General features: G+C 41.9%; 1 protein-coding gene and 1 long non-coding RNA gene across 3 annotated transcripts in view; both read left to right on the top strand.

Annotated features, from left to right (window-relative positions):
- The window catches only part of syt7a (synaptotagmin VIIa), a 325,957-nt gene that overhangs the window by 184,358 nt on the left and 121,067 nt on the right, over positions 1-20,532 (top strand). The gene's annotated exons all lie outside the window — the stretch shown is intronic.
- Positions 1,001-20,052, top strand: LOC117515686. Its single transcript, XR_004562207.1, has 3 exons — positions 1,001-1,012; positions 5,622-5,627; positions 19,918-20,052. It is a non-coding gene; the product is annotated as an uncharacterized LOC117515686 (long non-coding RNA).

Here is a 20,532-nt window from a genome sequence, read left to right on the forward strand (position 1 = left end):
TTTTTTCTCTAATAGTTAAAATTTTATTAGCAAAGAAAGTCATGAAGTCATTACTAGTTAAAGTTAAAGGAATACTCGGCTCAATAGAGCTCTGACTCTTTGTCAGCCTGGCTACAGTGCTGAAAAGAAACCTGGGGTTGTTCTTATTTTCTTCAATTAGTGATGAGTAGTAAGATGTCCTAGCTTTACAGAGGGCTTTTTTATAGAGCAACAGACTCTTTTTCCAGGCTAAGTGAAGATCTTCTAAATTAGTGAGACGCCATTTCCTCTCCAACTTACGGGTTATCTGCTTTAAGCTACGAGTTTGTGAATTATACCACGGAGTCAGGCACTTCTGATTTAAGGCTCTCTTTTTCAGAGGAGCTACAGCATCCAAAGTTGTCCTCAATGAGGATATAAAACTATTGACTAGATAATCTATCTCACTCACAGAGTTTAGGTAGCTACTCTGCCCTGTGTTAGTATATGGCATTAGAGAACATAAAGAAGGAATCATATCCTTAAACCTAGTTACAACGCTTTCTGAAAGACTTCTACTGTAATGAAACTTATTCCCCACTACTGGGTAGTAAATCAGAGTAAATGTAAATGTTATTAAGAAATTATCAGACAGAAGGGGGTTTTCAGGGAATACTGTTAAAGCTTCAATTTCCATACCATAAGTCAGAACAAGATCTAAGGTATGATTAAAGTGGTGGGTGGACTCATTTACATTTTGAGCAAAGCCAGTCGAGTCTAACAATAGATTAAATGCAGTGTTGAGGCTGTCATTCTCAGCATCTGTGTGGATGTTAAAATCGCCCACTATAATTATCTTATCTGAGCTAAGCACTAAGTCAGACAAAAAGTCTGAAAATTCACAGAGAAACTCACAGTAATGACCAGGAGGACGATAGATAATAACAAATAAAACTGGTTTTTGGGACTTCCAATTTGGATGGACAAGACTAAGAGACAAGCTTTCAAATGAATTAAAGCTCTGTCTGGGTTTTTGATTAATTAATAAGCTGGAGTGGAAGATTGCTGCTAATCCTCCGCCTCGGCCCGTGCTACGAGCATTCTGGCAGTTAGTGTGACTCGGGGGTGTTGACTCATTTAAACTAACATATTCATCCTGCTGTAACCAGGTTTCTGTAAGGCAGAATAAATCAATATGTTGATCCATTATTATATCATTTACTAACAGGGACTTAGAAGAGAGCCATCTAATGTTTAATAGACCACATTTAACTGTTTTAGTCTGTGGTGCAGTTGAAGGTGCTATATTATTTTTTCTTTTTGAATTTTTATGCTTAACTAGATTTTTACTGGTTGTTGGTGGTCTGGGAGCAGGCACCGTCTCTATGGGGATGGGGTAATGAGGGGATGGCAGGGGGAGAGATGCTGCAGAGAGGTGTGTAAGACTACAACTCTGCTTCCTGGTCCCAACTCCGGATAGTCACGGTTTGGAGGATTTAAGAAAATTGGCCAGATTTCTAGAAATGAGAGCTGCTCCATCCAAAGTGGGATGGATGCCGTCTCTCCTAAGAAGACCAGGTTTTCCCCAGAAGCTTTGCCAATTATCTATGAAGCCAACCTCATTTTTTGGACACCACTCAGATAGCCAGCAATTCAAGGAGAACATGCGGCTAAACATGTCACTCCCGGTCCCATTGGGGAGGGGCCCAGAGAAAACTACAGAGTCCGACATTGTTTTTGCAAAGTTACACACCGATTCAATATTAATTTTAGTGACCTCCGATTGGCGTAACCGGGTGTCATTACTGCCGACGTGAATTGCAATCTTACCAAATTTACGCTTAGCCTTAGCCAGCAGTTTCAAATTTCCTTCAATGTTGCCTGCTCTGGCCCCTGGAAGACAATTGACTATGGTTGCTGGTGTTGCTAACGTCACATTTCTCAAAACAGAGTCACCAATAACCAGAGTTTGATCCTCAGTGGGTGTGTCGCCGAGTGGGGAAAAACGGTTAGAGATGTGAACGGGTTGGCGGTGTACACGGGGCTTCTGTTTAGGACTACGCTTCCTCCTCACAGTCACCCACTCGGCCTGCTTTCCCGGCTGCTCGGGATCTACCGGTAGGGAACTAACGGCGGCTAAGCTACCTTGGTCCGCACCGACTACAGGGGCCTGGCTAGCTGTAGAATTTTCCAAGGTGCGGAGCCGAGTCTCCAATTCGCCCAGCCTGGCCTCCAAAGCTACGAATAAGCTACACTTATTACAAGTACCATTACTGCTAAAGGAGGCCGATTAATAACTAAACATTTCACACCCAGAGCAGAAAAGTGCGGGAGAGACAGGAGAAGCCGCCATGCTAAACCGGCTAAGAGCTAGTAGCTGCGCTAAGCTAGCGGATTCCTAAAAACACGCAACGTGAATAATGTGTAAATAATTTAGAGGTGATTCAGCAGAGGGAGTGCTTTAGTTAAGGCACATGAAGATTACACTGTGAAACAAATCGTTATCTAGTTAACTAGATCAATCTAACTGCGCAGATTAAACAGCTAACAGATACAGCAAAACACCGCTGTGCTCCGGAACAGGAAGTGATACGGGAAGTGATACAGGAAGTTATGGGAAAGAGTAGTAGAAGCTAGGCTTAGAAAACAAGTGAAGATCTGTGAGCAGCAATATGGTTTCATGCCGAGAAAGAGCACTACAGATGCAATGTTTGCTCTGAGAATACTGTTGGAGAAGTACAGAGAAGGACAGAAAGAGTTACAATGTGTTTGTGGACTTAGAAAAAGCTTATGATAGGGTGCCAAGAGAAGAGTTGTGGTATTGTATGAGGAAGTCTGGAGTGGCAGAGAAGTATGTTAGGGTAGTGCAGGACATGTACAAGAATAGTGTGACAGCGGTGAGATGCGCAGTCGGAATGACAGACTCATTCAAGGTGGAGGTGGGATTACACCAAGGATCAGCTCTGAGTCCTTTCTTGTTTGCAGTGGTGATGGACAGGTTGACGGATGAGATCAGACAGGAGTCCCCATGGACTATGATGATTGCAGATGACATTGTGATCTGTAGTGAGAGTAGAGAGCTTGTTGAGTCTAGTCTGGAGAAGTGGAGATATGCTTTGGAGAGAAGTGGAATGAAAGTCAGTAGAAGCAAGACTGAGTACATGTGTGTGAATGGGAGGGAGCCCAGTGGAATAGTGCAGTTACAAGGAGTTGAAGTGGTGAAAGTAGATGAGTTTAAATATTTGTGGTCAACTGTTCAAAGTAATGGAGAGTGTAGTAAAGAGGTGAAGAAGAGAGTGCAGGCAGGGTGATTGTGAGAGTGATTTGTGACCGAACAAATATCAGCAAGAGTGAAGTGGAAAGTTTACAAAACAGTAGTGAGACCAGCTATGTTGTATGGTTTAGAGACGGTGGCACTACCGAAAAGGCAGGAGGCAGAGCTGGAGGTGGCAGAGCTGAAGATGTTGAGATTCTCTTTGGGAGTGACAAGAATAGACAAGATTTGGAATGAACATATCAGAGGGACAGCTCAGGTGGGACGGTTTGGAGACAAAGTATGAGAGGCAAGATTGAGATGGTTTGGACATGTGCAGAGGAGGGACCCAGGGTATATAGGGAGAAGGATGCTGAGGATGGAGTCACCAGGCAGGAGGAGAAGAGGGAGGCCAAAGAGGAGGTTCATGGATGTGCTGAGAGAGGACATGCAGGTGGTTGGTGTGACAGAGGAAGATACAGAGGACAGGGTGAGATGGAAATGATTGATCTGCTGTGGCGACCCCTAACGGGAACAGCCGAAAGACAAAGAAGAAGAAGAAGAAGTCTTGTTGAGAGATCCAGCCCCGGTGCAACTTCAACTTTGTCACTGATTCATGAACATTGTTCTCAAGAATCTGCTGATATTGACTGGAATCCATGTGACCCTCAACTTTAACAAGATTTCCAGTACCTGCACTGGCCACACAGCCACATAGCATGATGGAACCACCTCCAAATTTTACTGTAGGTAGCAATCGTTTTTCTTGGAATGCTGTGTTCTTTTTCAGCCATACATGCTGCCCCTTATTATGTCCACGTAACTCAGTTTTAGTTTCATCAGTCTACAGCACCTTATTCCAAAATGAAGCTGGCTTGTCAAAATGTGCTGTAGCATACCTCGAGCGACTCTGTTTGTGGTATGTACGCAGAAAAGGCTTCCTCTGCATTACAGCAACTGTTTGTGCAAAGTGCGCTGTATTTGAACTCTGAATGATGCACAGAGACACTATCTGCAGCAAGATCATGTTGTAGGTTTTGGAGCAGGTCTGTGGGTTGACTATGACTATTCTCACCATCCTTCGCTTCAGCTTATCTGAGATTTTTCTTGGCCTGCCACTTTGCGCCTTAACTAGTACTGTGTCTATGGTCTTCCATTCCCTCACTATGTTCCTCACAGTGGAAACTGACAGCTGAAATCTCTGAGATAGCTTTTTGTATCCTTCCCCTAAACCATGATGTTGAACAGTCTTTGTTTTCAGGTCATTTGAGAATTATTTTGAGGCTCCCATGTTGCCCCTCATTAGAAGAGATGCAAAGAGGGGAAACATTTGCAAATGGCCACCTTAAATACCCTTTGTCATGATTGGATTCACCTGTGTAAGGAGGTCAAGAGTCAGCGAGCTTACCAAACCAATTTTGTGTTCCAATACTTATTGTATTCAAATCAATAAAATAACAAGGGTGCCCATATTTATGCACCTGCCTAATTTTGTTTCAATAATTATTGCACACTTTCTGTATATACTAGAAACTTCATTTCACTTCTCAAATATCAGTGTTTGTGTCTGCTATATGATATATTTAACTGACACTTCTGATCCAGACAACCAATGATTTATTAAGGAAAATCATGAAAATTATCAGGGCTGCCCAAACTTTTGCATACAGCTGCACCTAGATCACCCCCAGGGAAATGTACATGAACTGTTCTGAAAAGTGTTAGATATATTAGTATATCTGTGGGTTTATTTTTTTTATTTTATTATGTTTTAGTATTAAACCACTTCATTTAAAGGATTATATTTTTAGTTTGCTAGGGACTTCATCGTGTAAGTGGGGTTGTGTAGAACTGGTTTTTGCATTGAGAGCAAAAGAAGGGTCAAGTTACTTTAAGTTTCATTTTACCACGGGTCAAAGCAAGGTTGCGACCTTCTTCTGTGCTCACAGGGGCCAATTAAATTAGGAGTTGCAAAATAAGGTCCGCCTTTGTCACACTTATATTGTGTTTTATAAAAACTGTTTTAGTCCTTTGTTCAGGGTTCTGAATGGATGGATCTCCTTTTGGAAAAGCACCAGTTTTGGAAAGCATTATCTGGTATGGGATGTCATCTTGGTACGGTAATCTCTCGGTCCAGTTAAAATCTAAGCTTGCTTGTCTGTTGAAGACTGCCATGAAAGTTGTAGGGAGGACTGAAAACTCTTCTCTGCAGTCCATGTATGAACAGACTGTTCTCACACAAGCACAGTGAGCTTTGTCGGATCCTTCCTACATCCTCTACCCTGAGTATGAACTCCTACTGTCTGGTAGGCGATACAGAGTCCCTCAATGTAGACTGAATCGCTTTAAAAACTCATTCATGCCCACATTGATTAGAGTTTTATATAATGGTTCCTGGGATAGGTAGTAGGATTATGTATTAATGTCATGGTGGCATTGCTACTCAGTGTTATTTATTCATTGTCATTCATTATATTGTCAGCTTTTTGCTTTTAACCATATGTGGGAGACGGCTGTGCAATAGGGGTATGTGCAATACGGGATTGTGTATTAGGGATATGTGCAATATGCATGAATCATCTGTGTGAGACTGCTGTGTAATAGGTGTATGTGCAGTTCGGATATGTATATTAGGGATATGTGCAATATGCATGAATCATCTGTGTGAGACTGCTGTGTAATAGGTGTATGTGCAGTTTGGATATGTATATTAGGGATATGTGCAATATGCATGAATCATCTGTGTGAGACTGCTGTGTAATAGGTGTATGAGCAGTTTGGATATGTGTATTAGGGATATGTGCAATATGCATGAGCCATCTGTGCAAAAGGGGTATGTGCAATATTGGTGTGTGTATTAAGTTATGTGCAATAGGCATGAGTTATGTAATTATGCCATGGCAGTTTTATTTTATTCGTGCAGCTCTTGGAGTCCAAGACAAATTTCCCGGAAGGGACAATAAAGTGTATCATATCGTATCCTGCAAGAGAATCCAGGCCTGTTTCTTTTGCTGTGACTTTGAATAAATTTCAATTGAAAAATAGTTTGATTTTGTACTTTGTAAGGGACAGTATTACAATAAGAACCGGGTACACATTAAAATCACCCATGTAAAACTAACACTGTCAGTGAACATATGGTCCTACTCTGGTTAGAATGGAACCATATGTTCACTGTCGGTGTTAATTTAACACTGGTGATTTTACTGTGTAGAATTAATAAAAGGTGCAGTGATAAAACCTAGTTTTCAATTGTTTTATTTATTGGAAAATCAAAAGATTTTAGGTTTTGGCCATATAGCAAATTTGTCTGGGCGGAGTTGAAGACTTCAGCGGATGGCCTAGGGCACGCCCACATTTCACCTGTCTACAGCAGATAGATGATAACTTTCCAGAGGTGGGGGATGGACCAGTTGTCTGCCTGGTCAGTTATTATCAAGGCAATTGAATTGTGTAAAAGCTGTGCCAATGTATGGTACCAGTCCATGCTCCCAGATCTGATCTGATTGATGGTTTTTTCAGGCTTAAACTCTAACCAGCAGTCAGTCAGTGAAATGTTTCCACGCTCACTAAATGCTTACCACCTTAAGCAAATCTGATCCAGCTGCTGTCAAGGAATTTGGTTCCACAGCCAACACTGTATGAAGCAGTGAGTCCAGTTTTATCATTGTGGTACGGTTCCACACACCAAAAGCCCTCAATGTTTTCATCTGGCACAAATGTAACACCCTTCGTGCTGCATCTCCATATGTACAAGGAGAATGAGCAGAGGTGGCTATGAAGTGGGGATATTCTTGTTGGAAGCACTGTGCATTGTGAAGTAACATCAGCTATGACATTTTGGCCATGTGCCATGTTTCCCTGGCCATGATCCAGCATGCACGTACTTCAGTGCTTAGATCTCCAGTGCCTGGAGAGGGCCAAGGGAACATCCAAAACTGTTCCAGATAGATGGTTACTTTTGAGGGATGGGGATGGACCAGCTGTCTGCCTGGGTGGTTGCCATCCAGGACCAAAGGCGGTTCTGTGATGTGGTGGATGTGGAAGCATAACATTGTGATTATGAGGTGAGAACACTGTCCCAGGACCTCTCCTGAAAACTTGCAGTATTGATCACATTAATTTTCCTCATTTCTCACTCAAGTCATGGACAAGGTTCAAATTGCACCTGCACAGTTCACTTAAAGCTAGAATGCCAGCAATCTTCAATAGATAAAATATAGTTTGAAGTTTAATATATATAAACTACATCATATTTAGAACCCATTAAAATTTTGGGGGAATTTTTAATTCGTGGGAATATACATAATTTGAGGGAAATCCATATTTCGCCCCAGTGAACATCAAAACCTGCAGACGAATTCAATCCGGAAGTGCGCTGCACTTGCGCAGATGCACTTAATAACTCAGATTATTGTTATGCATCAGATAATAACAGACTCAGATAATAACCATAACTGTACACCGTCAGACACCAGTCACCAGGCATCTCACCTGTCCAAAAGCAGCGCTGCAAAATCCTCGTGAGTTCGATTGCCAGTCTTCTGTCACTGCAGCTAGCGGTGAAACCCCCCACGTGACCTGTGACGTCACCCCGATGGCCCCCGATTTCGAATTTTTGGCATGTGCCAATAATTCAGAATTTGTATCAATATGTTGTTTTCAATATGGAGGAATTTTAATGTTTTGAATATTTCATTAGTTTAAAAATCCTACACATGGTGATGTTGTATTTAATAATTATTGGCCACAGTGTAGGTAACGGTAGTGTTTCAGCAGTAACCCAGTCTACTACATAATACTTACAAATATCTACAAAGTTGTTCCCATTCACTGGCTTTACTAGGACCCTTAATTCCATTTTTTTCTGCTGTTAAAAATTAGAAACTTTCTTTTGTTTTTCTCTGATTGTAGGACAATCTCTGGTTACTAAAGTTCCTCCTAAAACGTTTTTTGGTATTTTAGGGGTATTATTTATGGTAATCATATGTTGATTTACGAGGTGCATCCAAAAAGTATCCAACCTTATTTTATCCCACGGAAGCAAATGCAGCATGCAAGGTGTCATTTGGTGGAGAGGTGAAGGTAACTTTTTTGTGCATGTGTGAATTTTTTTCTAGTCTGCAGCGTATGCCAGTCACTTGCACTGAGCCAAAGAGCGCAGATATGTACTGCTTTGGATTTTCATGATGGAACAACTTGAGGCCATCCACAACCTGAGATGACCACGTGATTGACAGAATACGGACTTTGCGGACTCATGGATGACCATCGTGTGGGATTACAAGTAACACAGATTCCATTTTAACTGAGAATTTGGGCATGCGGAGAGTGTCAGCGAAATTTGTGCTGAAGCAGCTAACAGTGGAGGAGAGGCAACTGCGCCTGGAAGGCCCACAACCGCTCATTTTGCTCAGCTGATTCAAGCTTTTCTGACCAAACAGAACACTCCTGTGTTTCCTCATACTCCCAACTGTCTCTCTCTCTCTCGCTCTCTCTCTCGCTCTCTCTCTCACCCATACACACACACACTTCTCCCAGCAGTTCTGTCATTGACAGAATAATTTCTGGAAGTCCTCTTTGGAATGGCGTCCAGCTGGGCCATCGTCTTCCACATGTTGTCTTCTCATGACACAAATCAAGTTCCATTTAGTGTTATTTTGAACAGCCAAAAATCAGAAAGAGCCATATCAAGAGAATAGGAAGCCTGAATGAATTACAGGAGTGATGCGTTTGGCCAGAAAACCCCAAATCAGCTCTCTGCATACCCAAATCCTCTGCCAAAAGTCCTTGCCTCAAGTTGTACCGTCATGTTAAAATATACCGGAGGCGTGGCACATGTCTGCAATCTTTGGCTTGATGCTTGTGTCTGACATCGTTGAAACTGCTCAATGAATTTCGAAGCACTGTATACGTGAATGTCCCAGACCACAGGGCTAAACAAGTTAAAAACTTTTATCTATTTTTTTATACATATATTTTCTAGTGTACTCTTTGACAGTATCAGCTTTCATTAGAACAAAAGTGCACCTGAAGCTGCACATGCCAGTTTTGGTTATGATTCATAGGTTAATAGACGAGACATTTTGGGTGAGTGTTGCTTTCAGTGTTTTAGCCATGGAAGTCAGTGCAGTGGCTTTGATTTTAGAAGGCCTCATGTGCAGTCACCCCGACGCCCTCCTCCTGCTTCACTTTGTGTTATCTAAATCCCATGGAAGCACTGTGTAATGAGTGCCATCATGCCCTTCTGTTCTTCAAATTGTGTTTGCTTCTAGATACTGTTTATAGACTAGTATACAAATAATGAATGTTTATGAGTTCAATGGTATATACGAGGTCTATTAGAAAAGAAACCGACAGTTTTATTTTTTTTTAAAACTATATGGATTTGAATCACGTGTGATTACATCAGCCAAGCTTGAACCCTTGTGCGCATGCGTGAGTTTTTTCACGCCTGTCGGACGTCATTCGCCTGTGAGCACGCCTTGTGGAAGGAGTGGTCCAGCCCCCTTGTCGGATTTTCATTGTCTGAGAAGTTGTGGCACTGTGCTTGATCAAAATTTTTTCAAGAACTGTGAGGCACATCCGACTGGACACCATTAGAGAAATTCAGCTGGTTTTCGGTGTAAATTTATCAGCTGATGAGAGATTTTGGATTGTTTCTATCGCTGTAAGGACTTCCCACGGAGCGGGACGTCGCGCAGCGCTCCAAGACGACGTTGTCATCCTGTTTCAAGCTGAAAACCTCCAAATTTAAGCCTCTGTTGACCCAGGACGTCGTGAGAGAACAGAGAACTTTCAGAAGAGATCGGAATCAGCAGTTTATCAGGACATTCCACTGTTAAAGGAGATTTTTTTAATGAAAGACGTGCAGACGGATTGGCGCGTCGGCTCACAGCCGCCCGCCGCAGGAAAAACACCTCCGTGTTGATAACCATTTGTAAAATCCAGGCGGCTTTTGGTGGCTTTCAGTTGAGTGTGTATCTGAGAAATTGTTTAACAGCAGGACATGTTCCAACTTGTCCTTAAGGCTTAAGGCACGTGACATACAAAGCACCAATCAAAGCAAGGATCTATTTAAGCCGTTATGTAAAACAAATGAATGTTTTACTTCATGAGGTAAAAGCTGGAATGTTCCATTCAACGAGGCAAAGCACGGTATTCTTCGTACCACTGAACTCATAAACATTTATTATTTATAGAATATGTGCCATGTTTAAATGCATAATTTAATTTTCATTTATCATTTTGTGGCAGTCACATGTTTGCTTTTGCTTGTGTCCACCTGCCAGTGTTGGCGGGCTGAGAATTTTCACCAGAGGCTTGTGTTGTAGGCACTGGGTGGGATTTTCAGATATCAGAGGTGGTACTGCTAACATCTGTTTGAGCAGCAGCGGCTGTTTGGCATTCACAGACCCGCTGCCTACTCTTGTGAGCCTGGTGCTGTTTGATCCGTGACATCGCTGTTAGTGGAGTTGAGATTAAACCTCACCAGATTCACATACTGATTCATTCCCCGATAGGTTTGCATCAACACCCTTCAGTATGTTGGCTGTATTAAGCAGGAGTCAGGAGTTAATAGCTGTTAGGAGGATGATAGTAATTATGCTGATCAGGGGACAGAAAAGATGTGGAAATTCACCATTCTTTGGAATATCATTAAAACAGAAATTCTGGAGAACTAAACGGCCGACATGCCACATTGAAATGTTTCAGTGTTTGTGTGGGTGTGCAAATATTAGACATTGGCTATCACGTCTCCTAAAAACACAGTTAAAAAAATGTTTTGACAGATGTTTAAAACAAATGATCAGTGGATGATTTGGTAGTGGACGGTGATTTTAACAGTGCACTCCTCTCTAATTACGTGTGATGTGTGAAATATTGAGCGAGCATGTCGACTCTTGCTGCCTGCTAATTCACAGCAAACAAACACAGCTGGATGTCGGAAGCAAATGCACTGCCAACTGAGACAGAGAAAGCAGTACTATCACTGTTTCCTCTTCTCCAAATACTTCAATAAGTGCCCTCAGAAGTTACCCCAAGACGTCCGCCACTCTTTTGTTGTAATAAAAGCTCTTTCATGCTTACAGTAGTGTTCAGAATAATAGTAGTGCTATGTGACTAAAAACATTAATCCAGGTTTTGAGTATATTTCTTATTGTTACATGGGAAACAAGGTACCAGTAGATTCAGTAGATTCTCACAAATCCAACAAGACCAAGCATTCATGATATGCACACTCTTAAGGCTATGAAATTGGGCTATTAGTAAAAAAAAGTAGAAAAGGGGGTCTTCACAATAATAGTAGCATCTACTGTTGATGCTACAAACTCAAAACTATTATGTTCAAACTGCTTTTTTAGCAATGCTGTGAATCACTACACTAGTATTTAGTTGTATAACCACAGTTTTTCATGATTTCTTCACATCTGTGAGGCATTCATTTTGTTGGTTTGGAACCAAGATTTTGTTTATTTAATAGTGTGCTTGGGGTCATTGTCTTGTTGAAACATCCATTTCAAGGGCATGTCCTCTTCAGCATAAGGCAACATGACCTCTTCAAGTATTTTGACATATCCAAACTGATCCATGATACCTGGTATGCAATATATAGGCCCAACACCATAGTAGGAGAAACATGCCCATATCATGATGCTTGCACCACCATGCTTCACTGTCTTCACTGTGAACTGTGGCTTGAATTCAGAGTTTGGGGGTCGTCTCACAAACTGTCTGCAGCCCTTGAATCCAAAAAGAACAATTTTACTCTCATCAGTTCACAAAATATTCCTCCATTTCTCTTTAGGCCAGTTGATGTGTTCTTTGGCAAATTGTAACCTCTTCTGCACATGTCTTTTATTTAACAGAGGGACTTTGCGGGGGATTCTTGCAAATAAATTAGCTTCACACAGGCGTCTTCTAACTGTCACAGCACTTATAGGTAACTCCAGACTGTCTTTGATCATCCTGGAGCTGATCAATGGGTGAGCCTTTGCCATTCTGGTTATTCTTCTATCCATTTTGATGGTTGTTTTCCCTTTTGTTCCACGCATCTCTGTTGGTTTTTTTTTGTTGGTTTTTTTTTTTACCATTTTAAAGTATTGGAGATCATTGTAGATGAACAGCCTATAATCTTTTGCACCTGCGTATAAGTTTTCCCCTCTCCAATCAACTTTTTAATAAAACTACGCTGTTCTTCTGAACAATGTCTTGAACATCCCATTTTCCTCAGGCTTTCAAAGAGAAAAGCATCTTCACAATAATAGTAGTGTGGAATACAGTCAGTGAGTTCATCAGTTTTGTGGAACAAACAGGTGTGAATCAGGTGTCCCCTATTTAAGGATAAAGTCAGCACCTGTTGAACATGCTTTTTTTTTTAGTCACATAGCACTACTATTATTCTGAACACTACTGTATCTGCTCTGCTGGACCAAAGTAATGCCATTTATCACATGTTCCACAGTCAAAAAATGTGATAAAAATAATAATAAATTGATTCGAGCCATGCTGCAATTTGAGTATGTCTCAAAATTGGTTCAGCTTCATATCTGCTGAAGTTATTTTGAACTAATGGCCCACAGGCAGCAAATACTGTAATGGTGTGAAACCGTGATGAAAAGCGTGAGTTTAAATTAGACTACTTATTTTCAAGGGTATTTGAGAAGAGAATTTAGGGGGAAATTGTTGCAGTTTTCTACAGGCTTACTTTAACCTTCATTTTGGGCTTCAGCTGATTTTCTTTCTCACTTTATTTATTTTCTTGCCTCACCTTTCTTGAGTTGTTGAGTGTTACAGGGATCTTGCAGCCTCAACACCGGTTTCTTATCTGTTCTTTTGAATGAGCTGGAGCTTTAAGTGTGGGGCTGTTTATTTTCTATGTTTGTGTGCAGGCACAGTCCAGGGGTCTCATTTATAACCACTGCAAACAATCAAAACTGGACCTACATGACGCACACAGCAATTTTAATGTCGTGATTTATCCAAACAAATTAGAGGGTAAAATGATCGCATATGCACGCAAACTGTCACCCAGGTATATGAACATTTTCGAGAGGGTTAAGATGTGAGTGGCAGCATTGCACATAAAATGATGCCGTGTATGAGTGAGTCATAATGCAAACATTCATTTCCACAGAATAACACACATCACATATGCATGTATTGTGTCATGAATTCAAAAATAGGATTATTAGATGTGATAGTGAGCAATATTTATTCTGGAGGGATTATTCACTTATTAAATATACTCAACAAAAATATAAACGCAACACTTTTGGTTTTGCTCCCATTTTGTATGAGATGAATTCAAAGATCTAAAACTTTTTCCACATACACAATATCACCATTTCCCTCAAATATTGTTCACAAACCAGTCTAAATCTGTGATAGTGAGCACTTCTCCTTTGCTGAGATAATCCATCCCACCTCACAGGTGTGCCATACCAAGATGCTGATTAGACACCATGATTAGTGCACAGGTGTGCCTTAGACTGCCCACAATAAAAGGCCACTCTGAAAGGTGCAGTTTTATCACACAGCACAATGCCACAGATGTCGCAAGATTTGAGGGAGCGTGCAATTTGCATGTTGACAGCAGGAATGTCAACCAGAGCTGTTGCTCGTGTATTGAATGTTCATGTCTCTACCATAAGCCGTCTCCAAAGTCGTTTCAGAGAATTTGGCAGTACATCCAACCAGCTTCACAACCGAAGACCACGTGTAACCACACCAGCCCAGGACCTCCACATCCAGCATGTTCACCTCCAAGATCGTCTGAGACCAGCCACTCGGACAGCTGCTGGAACAATCGGTTTGCATAACCAAAGAATTTCTGCACAAACTGTCAGAAACCGTCTCAGGGAAGCTCATCTGCATGCTCGTTGTCCTCATCGGGGTCTTGACCTGACTCCAGTTTGTCGTCGTATCCGACTTGAGTGGGCAAATGCTCACATTCGCTGGCGTTTGGCACGTTGGAGAGGTGTTCTCTTCACGGATGATGCGAAGGAGATGTGTTGCACTGCATGAGGCAAATGGTGGTCACACCAGATACTGACTGGTATCCCCCCCCAATAAAATAAAACTGCACCTTTCAGAGTGGCCTTTTATTGTGGGCAGTCTAAGGCACACCTGTGCACTAATCATGGTGTCTAATCAGCATCTTGGTATGGCACACCTGTGAGGTGGGATGGATTATCTCAGCAAAGGAGAAGTGCTCACTATCACAGATTTCGAGCTCAAAATCCTTTCCAAATCAAAATATAAAGAAAACATATTTGTTATTACTTTACAGAAAGTAAAGAAAAGGGAATATTAGGCTGTTCAAAAAAGTAACAATGTCTGCATTTTTCTTTCTGTGAAAGAAAAAAGGCAGCAAATATTGTACATGCATTTCTTTCTGAAAATCAGTAAAATGGGTCGTTCCAGATATTGTTTAGAAGAACAGCGTACTTTGATTAAAAAGTTAAAAGAAGTGCCAAAATTATACACTGCTCAGCTACAATGCTCTCAAATGCTTTAAAACAGCAACAAAACCAGAAAGAAGTGGAAGAAAATGGAACTGCCATTCAAATGGATCAAAGAAGGTCTAGACTTACCTGTAAGTACTATAACAATTAACGCCTATGTGAAGTCAAGCTACTGGCAAGAAGGCCCCGCAAAGTCCCATTGCTGAAAAAACAACATGTATTGAAGAGGTTACAATTTGCCAAACACACTGACTGGCCTAAAGAGAAATGGTGCAACATTTTGTGGACTGATGAAAGCAAGTTTGTTCTTTTTGGGTGTAGGGCAGAGGTCTCAAACTGATTCTAGAAAGGGCCAAGAGGATGGTTTTCTTTGTAACCACCCACCCCACCAGGTGATTTCACTTATTAACAGCAGATGGAATCAGTTAATCAGTGAAATCACCTGGTGGGGTGGGTGGTTATTCAAAGAAAACCTGCACCCTCTTGGCCGTTTCAGTGTAATAACGACATTGAAGCATGGTGGAGCAAGTATCATGATATGGGGAATGTTTCTCATATTATGGTGTTGGGCCTATTTATCGCATACCAGAGAACATGGATTAGTTTGAAAACATCAAAATAATTGAAGAGATCATGTAGCTTTATACCGAAGAGGTAATGCCCTTAAAATGGGTGTTTCAACAAGACAATGACCCCAAACACACCAGCAAGTGAGCAGCATCTTGGTTACAGACCAACAAGATGAACATTATGGAGTGACAACCCAATCCCCGACCTTAATCAGAATCAAAAATGCTTAATCAAAAATGCTGTTCCTGAGGCAAAACCAAGAAATGCAGAGGAATTGGGGAATGTATTCCAACTGTCCTGGGCTGGAATGAAAAGTTGGTCGACTCCATACAACACAGATGTGAAACAGTTTTTAGAAACAGTGGTTATACAACTCAATATTAGTTCAGTGACTCACAATGAAGCTAAATCTTCAGGCTTTTTTCAGTTTATACAGTAAATACTTGAGTTTGTAAAGAAAAATGCAGACACTACTGTTTTTTGAAGAACCTAAAATTACTTTTTCTTCACTTTCTGTAAAGTACTAACAAATTTGATATATACAAGGTCTGTTAGAAAACTATCCGACCTTTTTATTTTTTGCAAAAACCATATGTATTTGAATCACGTGTGATTGCATCAGCCAAGCTTGAACCTTCGTGCGCATGTGTGAGTTTTTTCACGCCTGTCGGTTGCGTCATTCGCCTGTGAGCAGGCTTTGTGTGAGCAGTGGTCAACCCCCCTTGTCGGATTTTTATTGCGAGTAAAATGTCTAAACGATTTGGAGCTTTGCTGCATCAAATTTTTCCAGAAACTGTGAGAGACAGCCAGGTGGACACCATTCAGAAAATTCAGATGGCTTTCAGGGACGATTTTATGGGGATCACACAGATTAAGGAGTGTTACAGCCGGTTTAAAGACCGCCCACAGCGGCTGAGAGCGCGCCGCGCTCCGAGCGGCGATCGACAGGCTGAAACAACCAGATCATTTCCAAAGTGAAGGCTGTGTTGATCCGGGACGTCGTCTGACTACCACAGAAATGGCAGAAGATGTGGACATCAGCACTTTTTACAGCAGTTTTTGTCATGGAAAGAGGAGCGGAGGAATGCGCCACAGAGCCGCGAATGGCGTGGGACAAAAGCACCTCCCTGTTGGTCTCACAGGACGGCTTTCAGATGGCTTTCAGTGGCTTTTCAGTGGTGTGGCTATCAGAGAAATTGTGGATGAGCTGGACATGCCAGAACTTGTCCTGTGAGGCTTCATCACGGAGTTGCTTTGCGCCATGCGGCTCTGTCCCGACGCGCGGAATTCCTCCACACGTCTGTCTCAATGTGCCGAAAAAGTGCTGATGTCCACGTCTTCTGCAATTTCTCTGGTAGTCAGACGACGTCCCGGATCAACGTTCGGTGTCCAGTTTGGAAATGAACAGCACATTCCACTTACAGGAGTTTTTGTCATGGAAAGAGGAGCGGAGGAATTCGCGCGTCGGGACGGAGCCGCATGGCACAAAGCAAAAAATTTGATGCAGCAAAGCTCCAAATCGTTCAGACATTTCACTCGCAATAAAAATCCGACAAGGGGGGTGGACCACTGCTCACAGAAAGCCTGCTCACAGGCAAATGACGCAACCGACAGGCGTGAAAAAACTCACGCATGCGCACGAAGGTTCAAGCTTGGCTGATGCAATCACACGTGATTCAAATACATATGGTTTTTGCAAAAAATAAAAAGGTCGGATAGTTTTCTAACAGACCTCGTATATATATTTTTTTGTCATGTTTTGATGTAGAGTAGAATGTGCAGTGTTCCCAATGCATTTACATGCATGGAAATAAAAGCTATTATAAGGATTTTGAACTTTACTCACTTTTTTCCAAACATACTGCCATTATTATTTTGCCTTGACCGTTTGTGGTTGAATGTGGACATGCCAAGGGCAGGATCTGAAAATGATCAACATGTACGCAACTCAAAGTAGTGGTTGATTTAAAAATACGATTTTGCGTGCCAAAAGGTGGTTCCTGTAACAGTCAGATTTGCCCATTTCCTGCCATTTGTAATCCAGGTCTGAGCTGATTGCAGAGCTTTGTTTCTGTGTGTGATGTATATCAATTTTGCTCAACAGAGCTATTGTCAACACAAGCTTTTAGCAGGTCCAACACCCACAGTGTCCATTTAGCGTGTGAACAAGTTTGGGTAGCATTACTTTGAAAGAATACATGTGGATTACATGTATGTATGTACATACATTTGGATTACTTGTAATCTGATTACTTTTGGATCACATTTCAAAGTAATCCTACCCAACCTTGCATGTGAATTATTTTCATTCTATCCCTGTCTGCATATACGAGGTCTATTAGAAAAGTATCCAACCTTATTATTTTTTTCAAAAACCATATGGATTTGAATCACGTGTGATTTCATCAGACATGTTTGAACCCTCGTGAGCATGTGAGAGTTTTTTCACGCCTGTCAGTTACGTCATTCGCCTGTGGGCAGTCTTTGAGTGAGGAGTCGCCCACTCTCTCGTCGTTTTTTTCATTGTTTAGGAATGGCTCAGAGACTGCTGCTTTGTTTGATAAAAAATTTTTCAAAGCTGTAAGGCACAACTGAGTGGACACCATTCGATAAATTCAGCTGGTTTTCGGTAAAAATTTTAACGGCTGATGAGAGATTTTGGTCTGGTAGTGTGCAGATCGCCGTCAGGCGTCGTGGGCCATCCTTACGGCGATCTGCGCTTCGAGGCGGCAGCGTCTCGCCGTTTCAAGTTGAAAACTTCCACATTTCAGGCTCTGTTGACCCAGTAATTCGCCAGAGAACAGAGAACTTTCAGAAGAAGTCGGCATGAGGAGTTTATTTGGACATTCCATTGTTAACGGACATTTTGTAATGAAAGAACGTGCGGGCAGAGCTGCATGTCGGGCCGGACCCGACCACGGGGGGTCGCAACAGGAAAAACACCTCCGTTGGAAACCTTAACGGGCAAGTTGGAACATGCCCAAGCTGTTAAACAATTTCTCAGTTACTCACTTGTTGAAAGCCATCAAAAGCCGCCTGAATTTTACAAATGGTTTTCAACACGGAGGTGTTTTTCCTGTCGCAGCGCACACAGATTCGCAGAGTCGTCACGGAAACGACTCGTCTTTCATTAAAAAATGTCCTTAAACAGTGGAATGTCCGCATAAAGTCCTCATGCCGGCCTCTTCTGAATCTTCTCTGTTCTCTCACGACGTCCTGGGTGAATTAAGCCTTAAATTAGAATGTTTTCAGGTCGAAACAGGCCGACGACGGCGCCTGGAAGCGCTGCAGGACGTCCCGCTCTGTGGGAAGTCCTTACTCCGACAGAAACACCCCATAATCTCTCATCAGCCGTTAAACTTTTCACCGAAAACCAGCTTAATTTCTCGAATAGTATCCACTTGGATATTCCTCACAGGTCCAGAAAAAATTTTGATAAAGCAACGCGCAGCGTGTGAAACAAAGGAATTCAGCAGAGAGGGCGGGACCACATCTCACTCAAGGCCTGCCCACAGGGAAATGATGTCACCGATGCGTGAAAAATGATGGTGGTGCATGATTGGTGGAATCGCACGTCATTCAAATCCATATAGTTAAAAAAAAAAAAAGGGTCAGTTTATTGTCTAATAGACCTTATATGCATTGCTGCAGCTCAACAGAAAGGCTACAACACAATGTCTACTATTTTTGAGGATTATTTGCATGATATATAGAACTGAGTAAGTTCAGAGACTAGCAGCTTCTTTCTAGACATAACAGATCTAACAAAGAGACTATGTGTATTTTGTGCAGTTTGAACGGTTCATACAGATGAGATAGCTTTTTGCGGGTACTTCTAGAAGTGATCTGCCTCTAGGTGCTGATTCAGTAATGGAACAACAGGCATCCCGCTGTGCAGGTTTTGCATTATCGAGGAAGATATGTTGTGAATGGTGCCGACTAGTGGTTTTGTGGGTACCCAAAAACATTTCTGCAAATATGTAGAGATGGAATTTCAGGTAAATGTAGCACACAGATGCTCCTGGTACAAATCTACACAGTGCTATGTGCTATCCTGAACGCTGAAAGAGAATGATTATTTATCCACATTCTAAATTATTCTCAGGCAGCACATTTACTATATTCCTCATTCCTCTCCATTTCTGGTGAGTAATATAAATTAGGTCGATTTATTTTGCCCAGAATTACAATGCTCTCTCACACACTATAAAACTGAGTAGTGTGTTGATGCTCATGGTCAAGAAAAATGCCATTAATGTGGGGGAAAGGATCAGAAAATTAGACATAGAGCAGCAGAGACATGAAACAATCTACTTTCTTAATCAAATTTCTTTAGCCTTTATTTCACAAATGTAATTGTAGGTTGTATGTACAGTACATTTGCTGTGGGTGAAACTACAGATGTTGAGACTTGCTAACAGTTTTAATATCTGTACAACTGTGTCATAGAACAGCCACACTAATATCTGGCATTGCTGCACGTGATGTTAAAGCTATTATGGTCATCATGATTCACATTCATTGTGTAACCCATTAGAGGGCATGACCATGTATTTGTAACAGCCCAGTCAGGTGAGCTACGCAGGGAGTCGGTGTGTCTCAGAGCCGTGCTGCACCGCGCACAGGTTAATGGGCTGTCACGTATATAATGGCCTCAAGATTACAGAGACAATGACATTCCCACTTATGGGATAGATAATGTACCTGTATCATTGTGTCCAACATGCCTGTAACAGCTCGGCCAGGTGAGCTGGGCAGGGAGTCAGTTTGTCTCAGATCTGCGCTATAACGCGCATGGCTGAATGGGCTGTCACAACTCTAATACACATCATATCACAGTAACACATATGAAGGGCTGATGTCACAACTGTATTAACAAGCCCTCACAGTATGAATAGAATAAATAGTCACCTTTGGAACGGCTCCAGATGGACCAGCTTGGCTCACGGACTTGACTGAAAGGCGCAGGAGGGGTACAAGTGGGCAAACACTCAATCATCTTTTTACTTTTATTCATTGCCCTTTTGACTAATATGTGTCAGAAATCATTACATATGGACCAGTAATGTCATACAGTGTTGACTGGGGTCAGTGTTGGCACCATCCATGTAAAATTGGAGGTGTCTTGTGCTTTTTACAGGCCTCCGGTGGTCTCATGGCCCCCTGTGACCCGCCTATGCCTTTCAGTCCAGCCATGATAATAGCTGATTGAAGTGCTGCGCATGCATGTGGCTGGTTCATCCACACACCACTGTGCATGTGTGTGGTCAGAACAGCTGATCG

This window comes from Thalassophryne amazonica, chromosome 8 (genome assembly GCF_902500255.1).
Source record: "Thalassophryne amazonica chromosome 8, fThaAma1.1, whole genome shotgun sequence".
Taxonomy (NCBI): Eukaryota; Metazoa; Chordata; class Actinopteri; order Batrachoidiformes; family Batrachoididae; genus Thalassophryne; species Thalassophryne amazonica.